The following is a 14,553-nucleotide window of genomic DNA, read 5'->3' on the forward strand; positions in this document are numbered from 1 at the left end:
AAGTGAACATATTTCACCCCTGCCCCTCACCCCCCCCTCCTTCTGGACCGGTGAGGGTTATCCAGGTCCCCACAAGCAGGATCGCTCCCACACGCTGAGAAGCAAATGCTCCTGGGCCACGCTGCACTGCTCTGACAAGCAAGACTTTGTTGATCGAATTCTAGCAATGCTAGATGTCATATTCAAATGCTTTTGGGCTCAGCTAGCAGAGCGGGAGGTAGCATCACACTTCCTACAACCTGGGAGAGCTCAGAGAAGTTGGAGACAAAGTGAATCACCCTCACACGCTTGAGCTCCGGTACTCAAATGCCCCCCTAGGCGGAAGACCAAATGGGCCCTGCGCCTACCAAAGTGGAGCACCATCAGCCGGCGTAGGCCCCAGACCATCCGGATTCTACATCTCTACCCTTGTGGAAAGGACTCGTGCTCAATGGGCTCTCGGGCTCAGTGGGCTCTGTTTTTGGCCTCACGAATACCCCAGAGCTGGAGGGAAGATACCCCCTGTGCTACACAGTTGATCAACCCAGCCTGGACTTAACGGAGGCACATCATCTCTGCCGCTCATGGGGTTCAGCTGAGATGGGAAGTGAGCCTGCTACCTGTGTTCCAGCCAGACAAAGGCAGCTGCTATATGCATTATGCAATGTGATTTCTCTGACTGCTTTATTCTTCTCTTTGTATTACTACTTCTAGAGCAGTGAGCTAGATCATTCATGAATCCAGTGGTACATTCTCCTACTAGTAATACTAGACACCTTGTTACATCCTTGTTTACATGAAACCTAGCAGGTAGTACTAGTAGCATGTTGAAGGCCTAGCCTGTTTATGTTTAGTCTGTCTGGACTAGCTTGCCCTCCCACTATGCAATTCACTGGCCTAGCATCTTTAACTCACACTGAGAGCAGCCCCCTTCTCCAGACACATTCACCTATGTTTTGTCTACTAGCTACCGTAGCTAGGCCTGACGTCACCTATATTATTGTTTCTTACTTTACAAAAAGGGGCCGGAATTTTGATTGCCACAAACTGTACATTCGTATATGCTTGTTTATCTTGCTATTGCTGTTGTGGCATTACAAGGCTGCATGTTAATTGGTGCACAGCAAAAATATAGAATGGGTAAAGAAATGTTTCTCGTAGACAAAGTATTTAGCTGGAAATAAAATACATTGGTGTATTTATTTATCAAACTATAAATTGTGGTGCATTCAAAAAACAATTTTAAAATAAAGCAGATTTGAAAAAAAAAACATATTTGTATTACCCTATTTTAGCAAAACTTGTTTAAAATTTAGTTTTTAATTCACCACAATTCATTATTTAGTAAACAATCCAACAAATTAAAGTCTCTTCTTTTAAATGGTCAGACTGTTAGCGCCACTTGGCATTCATTAGCTTTGCATAGGGAAAGGTTTTGTAAAATCACCAACTCAGCTTATCCAGTTAATATTCCGCAAATTAATTGTTAATTCACTGCCTCTCAATGTTCAATAGGTTCAATTTTTTTTGTTTGTTTTCTCCATTTCTGTTATCCTAATGTTCCCCGTTGCTATTATTTTTTAAAGTAGCATCTCATAATACCAAGCTCCGTTTTAAATAAATATCAGCAGGTCTCGCAAGGAAGCAATAAACTATATCAATGTCAGGGCATGTAGACAAGTGCATTAGATATTTTCCTGTCAAATTATTTTTTTATGCTTTGCTTAATCTACAAAGTCTGTAGCTTGGATTTTCTTACAAAAAGGCGGTTCTATTTACTGTAAAGGTCTAGATCACCAATGCAATCCAATAAAAACGCATTTTACAAGCAAAGACAATATCTTACATCTAACGTCAGGTCTAAAACATCAATCAAGCAGAGATATATGACGAAGTCTGCAATTAAAGACCTGTTACAGGACAGACATGTAATATGCTCAGAACTAAGGCAGGTAAGGAGTGTATCCATTGTGGTTAGTGTGTTTATGACAATATCACGATATGAAAAAGGTATTTGTTATCTTTTTATGATGAGACATAATTCATAGAATATGTATGTTTGTAAATGGAGCTTTAAATAATAGATTACCGTAAAGGGTTAAGAGACAAGAGTGCATGCTACATTAGTGTCATCTGGTATACCATTTTCTGCATGGGTGAAATCATTTCAGAATTATCTTGGGGCCTGTAAGAAGTAGCCGAGGTTGCATGTAACTCATGTATAAATCTGTCGTATTAAACATGTTCTTTTTTGTAAAAAATAATGTAAAAAATAATGCTCAACGTCTTTGTTTCGTCCTGTGGAAAGAACAGGCTGTTAGGAATAATGAAGAGCTAGAGAGCCCAAAAGACAAGACAGACAGACAGACAGACAGATAGAATGTTTAATTCCAGAGCCCCTGTCTAACCTCGGTGCCCTATGTAACCTCCTAGCGTCACCTTCTGTTTAATACTGATCTGCTGGGTGTCTGAATTAATGGATGGATGGATGGAAAGATAAATAGATAGATAGATAGATAGATAGATACATAGAGAGATAGATAGATAGAATGTTTAATTCCAGAGCCCCTGTCTAACCTCGGTGCCCTATGTAACCTCCTAGCGTCACCTTCTGTTTATTACTGATCTGCGGGGTGTCTGAATTAATGGATGGATGGAAAGACAGATAGATAGATAGATAGATAGATGGATGGAATGTTTCATTCCAGAGCCCCTGTCTAATCACGGTGCCCTATGAAACCTCCTAGCGTCACCTTCTGTTTAATACTGATCTGCTGGGTGTCTGAATTAATGGATGGATGGATGGAAAGATAAATAGATAGATAGATAGATACATAGAGAGATAGATAGATAGAATGTTTAATTCCAGAGCCCCTGTCTAACCTCGGTGCCCTATGTAACCTCCTAGCGTCACCTTCTGTTTATTACTGATCTGCGGGGTGTCTGAATTAATGGATGGATGGAAAGACAGATAGATAGATAGATAGATAGATGGATGGAATGTTTCATTCCAGAGCCCCTGTCTAATCACGGTGCCCTATGAAACCTCCTAGCGTCACCTTCTGTTTAATACTGATCTGCTGGGTGGATGAATTAATGAATGGATGGATGGAAAGATAGTAGATAGATAGATGAATTATGGCAAAGAGGAGTCGGGTTTAAACTCCTAACAGTGGCAGGTTCACAGCCCATATTTGGGAGGGTACAATTTTGTGGAAGTTTTAAAATAAATGTGATCACAAACCTCTGTGAGAAACCATAACTATGGTTTTCTTTTATTTCTCAATATCTTGAGTTTCATTCTCACTCCCCTGCTGTTAGGAGATTGTTTGAAATTCTTACTACGTGACAGTGGTAATTAGCTTTAGTTTTCAATTGTGGAAGCCATGGATTCAGAATTGTGTCTGCATTATTATTGCAATTTGACATGCCTTTTGACAATTCTATGTCTACGTGTTATGTGTTTTGCACAAAATGTAAAACAAAAAAAAAACTTCCATAAAGGGGTAAAGGGTTACTCCAAACACCATGACTACTTCAGTGACTTTATGTGGTCATGGTGCTTGGGGCTTCAAATTGCAGTATCATTAGCTGACCTTGGATTGAGTGTATGGGGCTGGCTAATGTAAAATCTGTGCATGTTTTGCATCCATTGTCAGTACGCATAGCATGCTGGTAATGTAGTTGAATGGCGGCACGGCCTTTTCTGCGTACCACCCAATTTCTCCCCCCAACCCTTGCTCTTGGATGTCCCTCCACTTGCAGTGATTGGGAGTGATGTCATAGGAGGAAGACTGGCCCGCAGAAAGAACTGACCTCTGCATGGGATTGAAGGTATGTTTTATTGTTTATTTCCTTTTATTTAATTTTGTTTTGTAAAAAAAAACACTGTTTTGGGCTATATTAACTGTTTAAAAAAATAGATAAATAAATGTAGAAATAGGCACTGAGTAATACATTCCTACACAAATAGCTCCATAGGTATGGAGCTATTTCAATGCCACTGCTATTCTGCTCCCTGCCCAACAAAAAATATATATATATTTATTTATTTTGTAATATTATTTTAAAATAAATGGATAGAAACATAAAATGTGACGGCAGATACTTTCATTAATCCCTGGCCTTATCTTAAGTCTAAGACTTAAACTCCTTTACTGTGTTAACCTCTACCACTTCAGCTGGAAGGCTATTCCATGCATCCACTACCCTCTCAGTAAAGTAATACTTCCTGATATTAATGTTAAACATTTGCCCCTCTAATTTAAGACTATGTCCTCTTGTTGTGGTAGTTTTTCTTCTTTTAAATATAGTCTCCAATATATAGTATCAATATCCTTCTGAAGATATGGTCTCCAGTACTGCGTACAATACTCCAAGTGAAGTCTCACCAGTGTTCTGCACAATGGCATGAGCACTTCCCTCTTTCTGCTGCTAATACCTCTCCCTATACAACCAAGCATTCAGCTAGCATTTCCTGCTGCTCTATTACATTGTCTGCCTACCTTTAAGTCCTCAGAAATAATCACCTCTAAATCCCTTTCCTCAGATGTTGAGGTTAGGATTCTATCAAATATTCTGTACTCTGCCCTGTGGTTTTTACGTCCAAGATGCATTATCTTGCACTTATCCACATTAAATGTCAGTTGCCACAAGTCTGACCATTTTTCTAGTTTACCTAAATCATTTGCCATTTGGCTTATCCCTCCTGGAACATCAACCCTGTTACATATCTTAGTATCACCAGCAAAAAGACACACCTTACCACCAAGACCTTCTGGATAAACATATGGTACACATAAACATAATATTAAAATCCCAATGACTCTGTACCTTTAAACAAGAGCTTACATGCTTCCTGGAGTCATTATATCTAGTCTTACATGTCAGTCTATTGGAAAGGGCCATAGCAGCTATGGGCAATATTCCAGTAGGGGGTGGCACAGACATCCATGCATGTAAAAAATGTGCTTACCCTGTGAATGTCATAAGGGGAAAAAAAGCAACACAAACGGCAGAAATGCCAGCTGTGTTTTCTGTGGGGTTTTTTAAGAGACCTAAAGCAATGGTTTCTTACAAAGAATGAAAAAAACAAAAAACATGACTGTAGCTTCTTAGCTAATGGTTCTATAATAGCACGGGAAGCTATCCTATTTGCTATAATGCATGTATGATTTGTGCTAGCTCTTCACAGGAAATGTAGTCAATTTTTTTTCTAAGCTAGCATGACTCAAACATTACTGTGTGAGTCTAGACAAACAGTACAGCCATCAGAAAGACTGTTCTACCCTTGTAGGATTAGGGAAAGCGATACGTTAAAAGAAAGGAAAAAAAAATAGATCATATAGTAAATGTTACCCCAAGGACCCACAAATATATATTCTTATAATAATATGATGAGACAATGCAGATTTATTAGACAATATTTCTCAAAGCAAAATAAATACACCCCATGAAAAAATGAAGTAGATTTACAGATGTGAAAATAATTTCCTGTTAGGAACATGGAATCCTACTTGGTCCTCTATAATGCCTGCCTTAATTAGTATCAATGCCTTAGGGATTTGACAAAAGTGCAGTGTCTACATAGCATTGATTATACATCCAAGGCACAGGCCATGAAGCTTAGCAAGAAATCCGTTGGCGGTGTTGATATATAGTTCAGATTTGTATCCTTGTCAGTGTTAAGATCCCTTTGCTTTTATATGGTTTTCGCTTTTCTAAAATAACACTGAACACTATTCAGTAGTTAACAATTCTATGAAATGGCACTAGCAGTGCAGGGGACTTTTCGAACAAGACAAAGGCGATATTCTGAGAAATGCCAAGAAAGTTCTGTCCTAAGAGGGTTCGGGTGATTGGATACAAATAAGTCTACGTGTGAAGGTCTATTGTGGAAGAAGATCGATAAAGAGGTGTGAATCACTTGGACATTGATCAATAAAGTCAGTGGCTAGCTACACCGAAAACCCATCATTTTCTGAAACTGCTTTTTTTGGATGAGAATTTATGGTATTATTGGTATACTTTATTGATGCTTCCAATTTGTAATTTTCAATGTTTTTTCTTATTCTAAATCTGACTCCCCAAATGGGCTTCTGCTGTTAAGAAATGTATTATGCAAATCGTATATGTTTAAAATGTCGCCACTGAAAGTGTGATAAGAATTAAGAAACATTAAAGTGTTGTTGCAATGGCGACATTTATACCGTCACTATGGTAAGGGTGAGGACTGAACATAGTTTGGGGAGTCTGTAGCTTTAGGAGTAGTTAGCAATATGGATTTTACAGAACAGCAGTGCAGGATAGAATACAGGTGGGCCATTATAATAAAAATGTGTTTGTCAAGATTAGTTCTTAAGTTTGGTCCCCTTCACCCTTCCTCTTTATAGTCAGCAGGGGAATCTCAACTGAGAACAAGCAACTACTGTTACAGATACAGTTTTTAGAACATTTTTTTTTTTTTTAATGGGCCATTCTATGGGTATCGACTTCTTAGACATAGTTAATCTGCTCTTACAGGACTTCTCATATCACCCACTGGTCTTGCATTAACCATCACCTATGGGGTGCTCTAAAATATAGGCCTGATGTCCTTTCATCTTGAACTGTCTTTCGGTAAAAGTATCAGAAGTCTGATTCAGATATCCTTAAAACCATTGCTATTTCCCAAATATGTGTATTTATAGGTTTATGACAGGGGTAGACAATCTTTGGCACTCCAAATTTTGTGGATTATGTCTCCCATAATACTCTTACGGTCATCATGCTGGCAAAGCATCAAGCGAGATGTAGTCCACAGCATTTGGAGTGCCAAAGGCTGCCTACCCCTGGTTTATGATGTTGAAACAGGACTTAATCACTTATTGGGTAAGGGGTTGAGTACGTAAAGTTAAAGGAACACTATAGTGTCAGGAATACAAACTTATTCAAATCCCCACAGTATCCTTTAGATTGTAAGCTCACGGGCTAAATGCACTTTGTATAAAAGAGCTTCAATGGCAAGGTTTCAGCTTACGGGCAGGGTCCTCTTTACCTTTTGTATTTGTGTGTGTATATTGTATGTTCTCCACCAATTGTACAGCACTGCGGAATCTGTTGACGCTTAATAAATACCAGTAATAATAATAATAATATTCCTGACACTATAGTACTGGAATGTAGTGTTAGGTCCCCAGCACCCTTCCTTCCAGAGATTAAAGGTGATTTTACTCAACTTTTCTCTCACGCCACACAGGTCTTGGCTGGCTCTGCCTGAACCTGCCTCCGTGGCTAAGATCATCAATTTTGATGATCTCAGTCAATCCAATGATTTCTCATACGAAGGCACTGGGAGGGTATTGCACATGCACAGCAAAACACTACACTGCGCCACGCCACGCTAATCAGCATCTCCTAATAGAGATACAATGAATCAATGCATCTCTATGAGGACTGTTCAGCGTATCTATGCAGAGAGTGGAAATTCTGAAAGCTAGTGCTGCACACTGTGCAGTACTGACACAGGAAGCAGTGACTACCACTAGAGGCGTAACTAAGCAGCAATGTAAACACTGTCTTGTCCCTGAAATTTTAGTACTTACAGTCCTAAGGCTGTATGGATATGCTATAGACATCAAAACCACTACATTTAGCTGCAGTGGTTCTGGTGAGTATAGTGTCCCTTTAAATAGGTAGAGTCCATCAATTCAAGCAAAACCATTTTTAATCTTTACCAGCTCCTACTGCAAAACAAGTCATCACATGCTGCTATTGCAAACAATCCCTATAGTGTGTTCACACTACTCATAGCCCCTTCCCTCCTCCCCTTCCCACCACCCGCCCAACTGGTTATTAGAATTATTCTCCCTACAGAGATATAGAGGGACACAATTGTGCACTGGATAAAAATAATATTATTGTGTGAAATATAAGTCGGACAAATAGAAATGTGAGTGTGGCTTTGTGGGATGCATTTTATTTTACAATATTGGGCAATGCAAAACCAAATTTATATATTCCTTGTTTGAGGGGAAAGAGTCAAGGAAACTTAATACAGAGTAAGATATGGTTTCATTGTCATGTGATGGTCACATGTCCTCAAAGCAATAGCTAGACCCTGAGAAGGTGTAAGGTGACCTCACACTAAAAGCAAGGCCTTTTTCTGTAAATATCAATGATTCAGTACTCTGTTAATCAAACACGGTCAGTCTGGCTTTGCCATTTAACTGCCGCATACAAATTAATACATTATAATATATGGTGACACTGGCTTCAGATATATATATAAAAAAAAAGAAACTGGCATTATTATCAGTTTATAATAAACAGCATTTTTTTGTGACACTTGTGGTAGTTTTAATGCACAATTATTCCAAGATAAAAGATAATTCATATTTTATTCATTTATTTATATTTTAGCATTCCCTGTGTCCCTATCATACTAGTAATGACTATGAATGTCAAACATCCATAAAACTGTGTGTTCTCTTAAACAGGGAATGCTATATATTACGTTGCATGCCTTCATATAACCCTGTGGATCATACATATACCAATATGAAGAATACAGGATGGCCCGTCAGCCACAGTCACTACACTCTGCTTCCTATTTCTAAAAGCCTCATGTTTACATGCAATCAACACAGCGGAGGATTACTTGGTAAACCATAGTGTTTCTCTATTACCATAACCTGAGGAATAATCCTGAACTAATCACTGCAACAAGTGTAGCATTTCATGGAAGGGAAATGCAATTGGCCATGAGTATAAAAGGCAATTCAGAAGAAAACCACAACATTTGTAGCAATCAGTCGAAATCTTCCATAGGTTTACATATAGCACTTGCATCGAATTTAGGACTATGTCCCATAATTCCACTGTGTAAATAAACACCATTATATAACCTGTTCTGGAAGCAACTCAGACACATTGCCAGGCTGAGTTTTAAAACCACCATCAGCAGGGTAACGAATTATAACTTTGTTATTCAATTACAAAAACAAAATTTGCATTGCAGTCTATTGGGGAAGGAACCTGGCATTGTGTAATTAACCCATCAACTCCCTCATAATAGGTGAGAAGATCTTGGCACCAAACTCTTAAAGGGACTCTGTCACGGTGTTTTTTTTCTTTAAGTTTTCCTTTCCTTATGGTCCTTGTATCTTAATGATGATACTCCCCGATTTGCCATTAGCCTTTACTTTTAATTATCTTTACTTCCTTGAACCAGATCTTAATACCTGTGCGCTTCGATTCAGTTCTCCTCTGTCCACCACGTCTGCAGTTTGCAATTCTGTAGGATTCTTTTGACTGATGGATTGTGGGTAAATTAGCAACTGAAATTTAACTTTTCTTAACACCGCCCATTGCCAAAATTTGCCAAAGATCACTTTGCCCATAAGAAAAAGTAATCCCTATTTTTTGCTACATATAACTAAAAAAAATCAAAATGAATAAATACATGAAAAAAAGGAGGAATAGAGGGACAATGAAACGTTTAATTCAAAAGCAACACCTGCAGAGTAACCGGGCTGTTTTCACATTCTTACCCATGCTTCCTCCTACTATATGTAAGAGGTAGTGAAGTTTATCCATTAATATGCCACAAAGTTATATTATTAGCCGTTCTGTAAAACATATGGTCCACCAGATGCCTGCCCAATTTTCCTGGCCATGCCACCACTTTAGAAAAGGACTATGCCCATTTACTTCCAGATTGAGCATGGTCTGCACTTATTTACATTTTTTTTTATATACTTTGTTAAAATATATATTTTTTAACTTTTTCACTGTTTTGCACTGACTGTGCTTTCGCATCCTTTCTCATCTTCCAACATTGTTTGGAATTCAAAGTGAATTGTTTTTATTTATTTATAAAATATTTTACCAGAAAGGATACATTGAGATACACCGCAAATTTGAAATTTAAGGCCAAAAATAAAAACTGGAAAAATTCTCCAAGTCACCTATGCTTCTAGTTTTTACAACTTTAACCTTAATTTGAAATTCACTTTTTAATATCTGACAATTTCCCTTTAAGAGAAACACCCTGTTAGATTTTGATGGGTGAGATGTTAAGGAGAGATACGAAACAGACTCTCAGCATGTAAAGTGCTTTTAGGAAATGAGCTTAAAAAGCTCAAGTATTAGCTGGGATTAAAATACCAACTTGAAACTTTGGTAAATAGACTTTAGAAGTGGGTTGACAAAGCAGATTTCAGTAAGCCCCCTTTTGTCTACAAAGAGTGGGCAGACTTTGTTTTAGTTGACTTTTTTATTGTTTTTGTAGTTAAATTACTTATTTTAACATGGCTACAGATACAGTACATTTATATACATTTCTGTTAATGCGCATAATGAAGCACACGGTATAGATAAATGACATATACACAAAAACGCAATCACATGCATATTATACTTTGCAATGACAAAATCTTCTTAATATTTTTTCAGCAAATTCCTAAAAAATAAAAAAAAGGCTATATAGCACCAGACATCCACTGGTCCCAAAAAGACAAAATATAAGATGTATAAAATATGTTCCTTGGGGTAAACAAATAATAAATAAAGCTAAATAAAGATAAAAAAAGAAATAGACAGGCACAGAGTGATAGTAGCCTAAGGAAAAGAAATAGCAAAGAAAAGGGAATGGAAGCAATAGGATGATAAATAATGTATCTTTTAATCTGGGCCAATGAGCACATTTATGAATAGGTTAAATGTCTGTGCCAAGGTCAGTTCTAATTGGTAAACGAACAGCTTACAATTCCTGGTGGACCACATGTGCATCTCTGGCAGTGCTGGTGCTAACCAGCAGTCATTGTAACCAATCATTGCCCCCCCACCCCTTGAGTTGAGGGGTGGGGGGGTTGAGGGATAGTGGAAAGGAGGACAGACTCTTCAAACATTGCAAACACTTGAAAATAAGGATATGAGTGAGGACATATCCAGAGATAAGGAGACAGAATAACAGAAGGAAAAAAAAAATAGAACAAAAAAAAACCAACAACAAAAAAGCAGTGTGACTGTAAAAAAGATAGATGTACAATAAATAACTGTAATTACAAGCACATCACAGTACAGAGCAGACACAATAAAGCTTGCATCTGTTGTCATGAGCTGGTGAACATATTGACCTGCAGGACTCAGGGACAATTAACTAGTAATGCACAGATTTCCAAGTCACACAGTCACAAGGAGATAGGTACAACTGTATCTATCTTTACATTCACAGATCTGAAAACTGCAAAGCACTATTGTGAGATACGTATATACAAATATATAGATTTAGATGTTATTAGATGTCACTGTATTTCCTTCAGTCTCTGATAGCATCCATACCTGTTCTCACCTCCACACAGCATGCCACTAATGTATTCACAGACATTGCATGAACTATATAATGACTTTTATAGCCAAGAGTCACATGACTTCCACCAATCAGTGAATGAGCTAGTGTTAACCTGAAAGCAGGAGCTGGGCTTCAGCACACAAACAGTTAAAAGAACACAGTGCTGTTTACATTTGATACTTTCCTTCACACCATCAGGCTGGTGCTGTTTGGCTGCATACAGTAAATTCTTGCTGTCAGGGTAATGATGCCAAATGCTAGCAAACCCTCCAATGTTCTCTTTGTTGGTTCTAGTGCTGGTTGGGAGGAGGGTTCTTCCTTAACAATGGTTTTAGCTATGCTGATTCTCAAAAAAAAAAAAAAAACTATAGAGGTGTAGCAAAGATAAGCCAAAAGCATGCAGGGAAATTCACAGGAACATGTACAATCTATGATTCAATGTATCCATATGTTCCAACCCCAAGCCTTGCTTGCAATACATTGTGTATTCCACACATACAGCCTGTTAAATTGTAATGTAGGTGATCAATCACTGACTTTCTCTGGACAGATACCCTGGAATCACAGAGAAAAAGCAGAATAGCAATATAGAGGTGCAGGGCTAGGAAGGTGTAAGGGGAGACCAGTCCACTCATAGAGCATGTGGCTGTGATATTAGCCAGCACTAACATAGCATCACATCAGCAGCTGAAAAGGTTCAGGCTGGTCCACCCCCTCCCTTGGAGGATGCTTGGTAAGCCTGTCCCTACAACAGTGAATGGGTCCAACATAGCACCCATTGGGGTTCCCACAGATACACAGCTTTCATCCCTGCAGCCAGGAGCTGCAGAACCTCTTCCCTGCCCCTGTCCATTTACTATGCAGCCCAGACATTAGCCATCAGCAATAAGCTCCCTCTGGGGGTAATGATACCCTCTGTGCCTGACATGTTACAAGCCAATAGCTACTTCTCTGAGAGCACAGGAACTGCCAGGATATTCCCCCACAGCACACACCTACATACAGTATGCACAAACAGAGCCACCAATACCCCATAAAAATACAAGCAGCAAAGGAAATGGTTTGAGGGGTTACCTGATAGCGGCCATTCCAGGTGCTGCTAATCCCAGGTTTGTCAAGTGCAAGCCTTTCACCAGGTTACTATGGAAATAAATGGTTTTCTGGCAAGGAGAGACTGATAGCAGCTTATCCCATTCATCTAGTGAGATGCAAAGTGATGGAACATGGGAGTCCTTCCTTCTCCCAGCTCACCCTCCTCAGCCAGTGCCTCTCCCTTTTTTCCCCTGTGTGTGTTTCTCTCTGGTCCTCCAGGGATACAGCTTTGCAGATCAGATCCTCAAGGTGCCAGAGCCTGGAAGGGAGAAGCCATCCTCACACCAGTCTGGGCTGAGAGCTCTGCAGCAAGTGGCGCTGTTCCTTGATTTTCCAGGCACAAAAGCAACAGACAGGCAGAGTCTCCACACAGCAGTCACAGGATCAGTTCATGATGCACTCAGCCTGACCAGCTATTAGAATGAGAGCTGCAGGAGAGACTCAATTCTGTGCTAACTCCTACACTCATGGAGGAGATTGGTACTCAGTGTGTTTACATCTTCTCTATGAGAGCAGCTAATGTATTGCCCCCTGTCTGTGCTTAGGCTTCAGTATGAAAGATGAGCTTTCTAATCAAGAAGGAGTTGCAATCTCTAACACACTATAACTGCAGCTCACATCACGCTCAGCCATTACTGTGGACCCTGTGGGTGATATTTCTGGCACCCTGACTTATTCTAGGGCTTCAACTCCCATCATGCCTGGTCAGGCAGCTTTGCAGGGTCGGACAGCAACTCACACAACACTCAGCCAGTCAGTTTGCTACAATATGATGATACTCTGTTGCAAAGATAGGAGTTGTGGTGTTTGTGTCTCTCTACACAATCGCAGGGAAGCTGGGACAATGAGCTGTGATACAAGAAAACATCTTGCAAGTAAATTGAGGTTCATCACAAAGGCTGACCTTGGCTCCTTAAAAAGCCTTCTCCATTTGGGAGGGTCTCCCAGCACCAAAGGGGTTAAAATGTTGGGTTTTTCACAAAAGGTGCAAAAGAAAACCATTGAGCTTAAATTCCTGTAGGAGGGAAATAAAAGGCAATCTGAAATTTCACCTTATTTCACCTTGTTTTATTGTAGGAATACAATTATTGAATTCAAATGTAATGTAAAAATATGTGTGTAGCCTGCTACCAGAGAAACATTTCTCATATCATAAAAAATGAATAATACATTTTTAAATGGAATGTATATATTTATATATATACACACACATAAACAATTGAAACAAAACATGTATGACATTCAGGGTCAGTAGGTGAAGAGGCCCCTACCCGAAAATGGTTATATTCTAAAGGGATGAGGGACAAAAACAGAGGGAAGTGAGGTAATCAAATGATCTGTATGTACCTGTACCTGTATCTGTATGTGTCTGTATCTGTATGTATCTGTATTGTATGAACCTGTATCTGTATGTATCTGTATGTGCCTGTATCTGTATGTATCTGTATCTGTATGTAACTGTATCTGCATGTACCTGTATCTGTATGTATCTGTATCTGTATTTACCTGTATCTGTATATAACTGTATCTGTATGTATCTGTATGCAACTGTATCTATATGTATTGGTTTCTGTATGTACCTGTATCTGTATGTATCTGTATGTACCTGTATATGTATGTATCTGTATGTACCTGTATCTGTATGTATCTGTAGGTATCTGTATGAACCTGTAGGATGTGAGGGGTGTTCAGGGGGGTGGGTGCACAGTAGATGGGAGATGGCAGAAGAAGGTCAGGGGGCGATCTGTTAGGCTTCTCTAAAGAAGCTATTTTTTAGGGTTGAATGTGCTGCAGGCGGGCATTCTATAACAAGAGAGCAGTGCCAGGGAGGTCAGTGCCTGGGTTGCAGGTGCAAAAGGAGGTGTAAGTTTTATGGTTAAACTTTCAGGTAGGCACATAAACTTTGAAGCAAATCCAGGAAGCCAGCTTAGACAATGATATAGGGGTGAAGTGTGAGAGTTAGTGATGTCGCGAACATAAAATTTTCGGTTCGAGAACGGCGGACGCAAACGTCCGCAAATGTTCGCGAACCGGCGAACCGTGCGAACCGCCATAGCCTTCAATAGGCAGGCGAATTTTAAAACCCACAATAGTGGTTGAAGGGGGGTGGGAGGAGACCTACTCTCCTCCCCCCCCCGGCCCCCACCCCT

General features: G+C 39.4%; 1 protein-coding gene across 1 annotated transcript in view; it reads right to left on the reverse strand.

Moving 5' to 3' along the window:
• NAV3 (neuron navigator 3) overlaps positions 1-12,704 on the reverse strand; it is a 662,176-nt gene extending 649,472 nt beyond the window's left edge. The window contains exon 1 of the mRNA XM_063446980.1: positions 12,386-12,704. The gene's annotated coding sequence lies outside the window, so the exon portion shown is untranslated. The remainder of the gene's footprint in view (positions 1-12,385) is intronic.
• Between the last annotated feature and the right edge of the window lie 1,849 nt (positions 12,705-14,553).

The sequence above is a fragment of the Pelobates fuscus genome, chromosome 3, assembly GCF_036172605.1.
Source record: "Pelobates fuscus isolate aPelFus1 chromosome 3, aPelFus1.pri, whole genome shotgun sequence".
Classification (NCBI taxonomy): domain Eukaryota; kingdom Metazoa; phylum Chordata; class Amphibia; order Anura; family Pelobatidae; genus Pelobates; species Pelobates fuscus.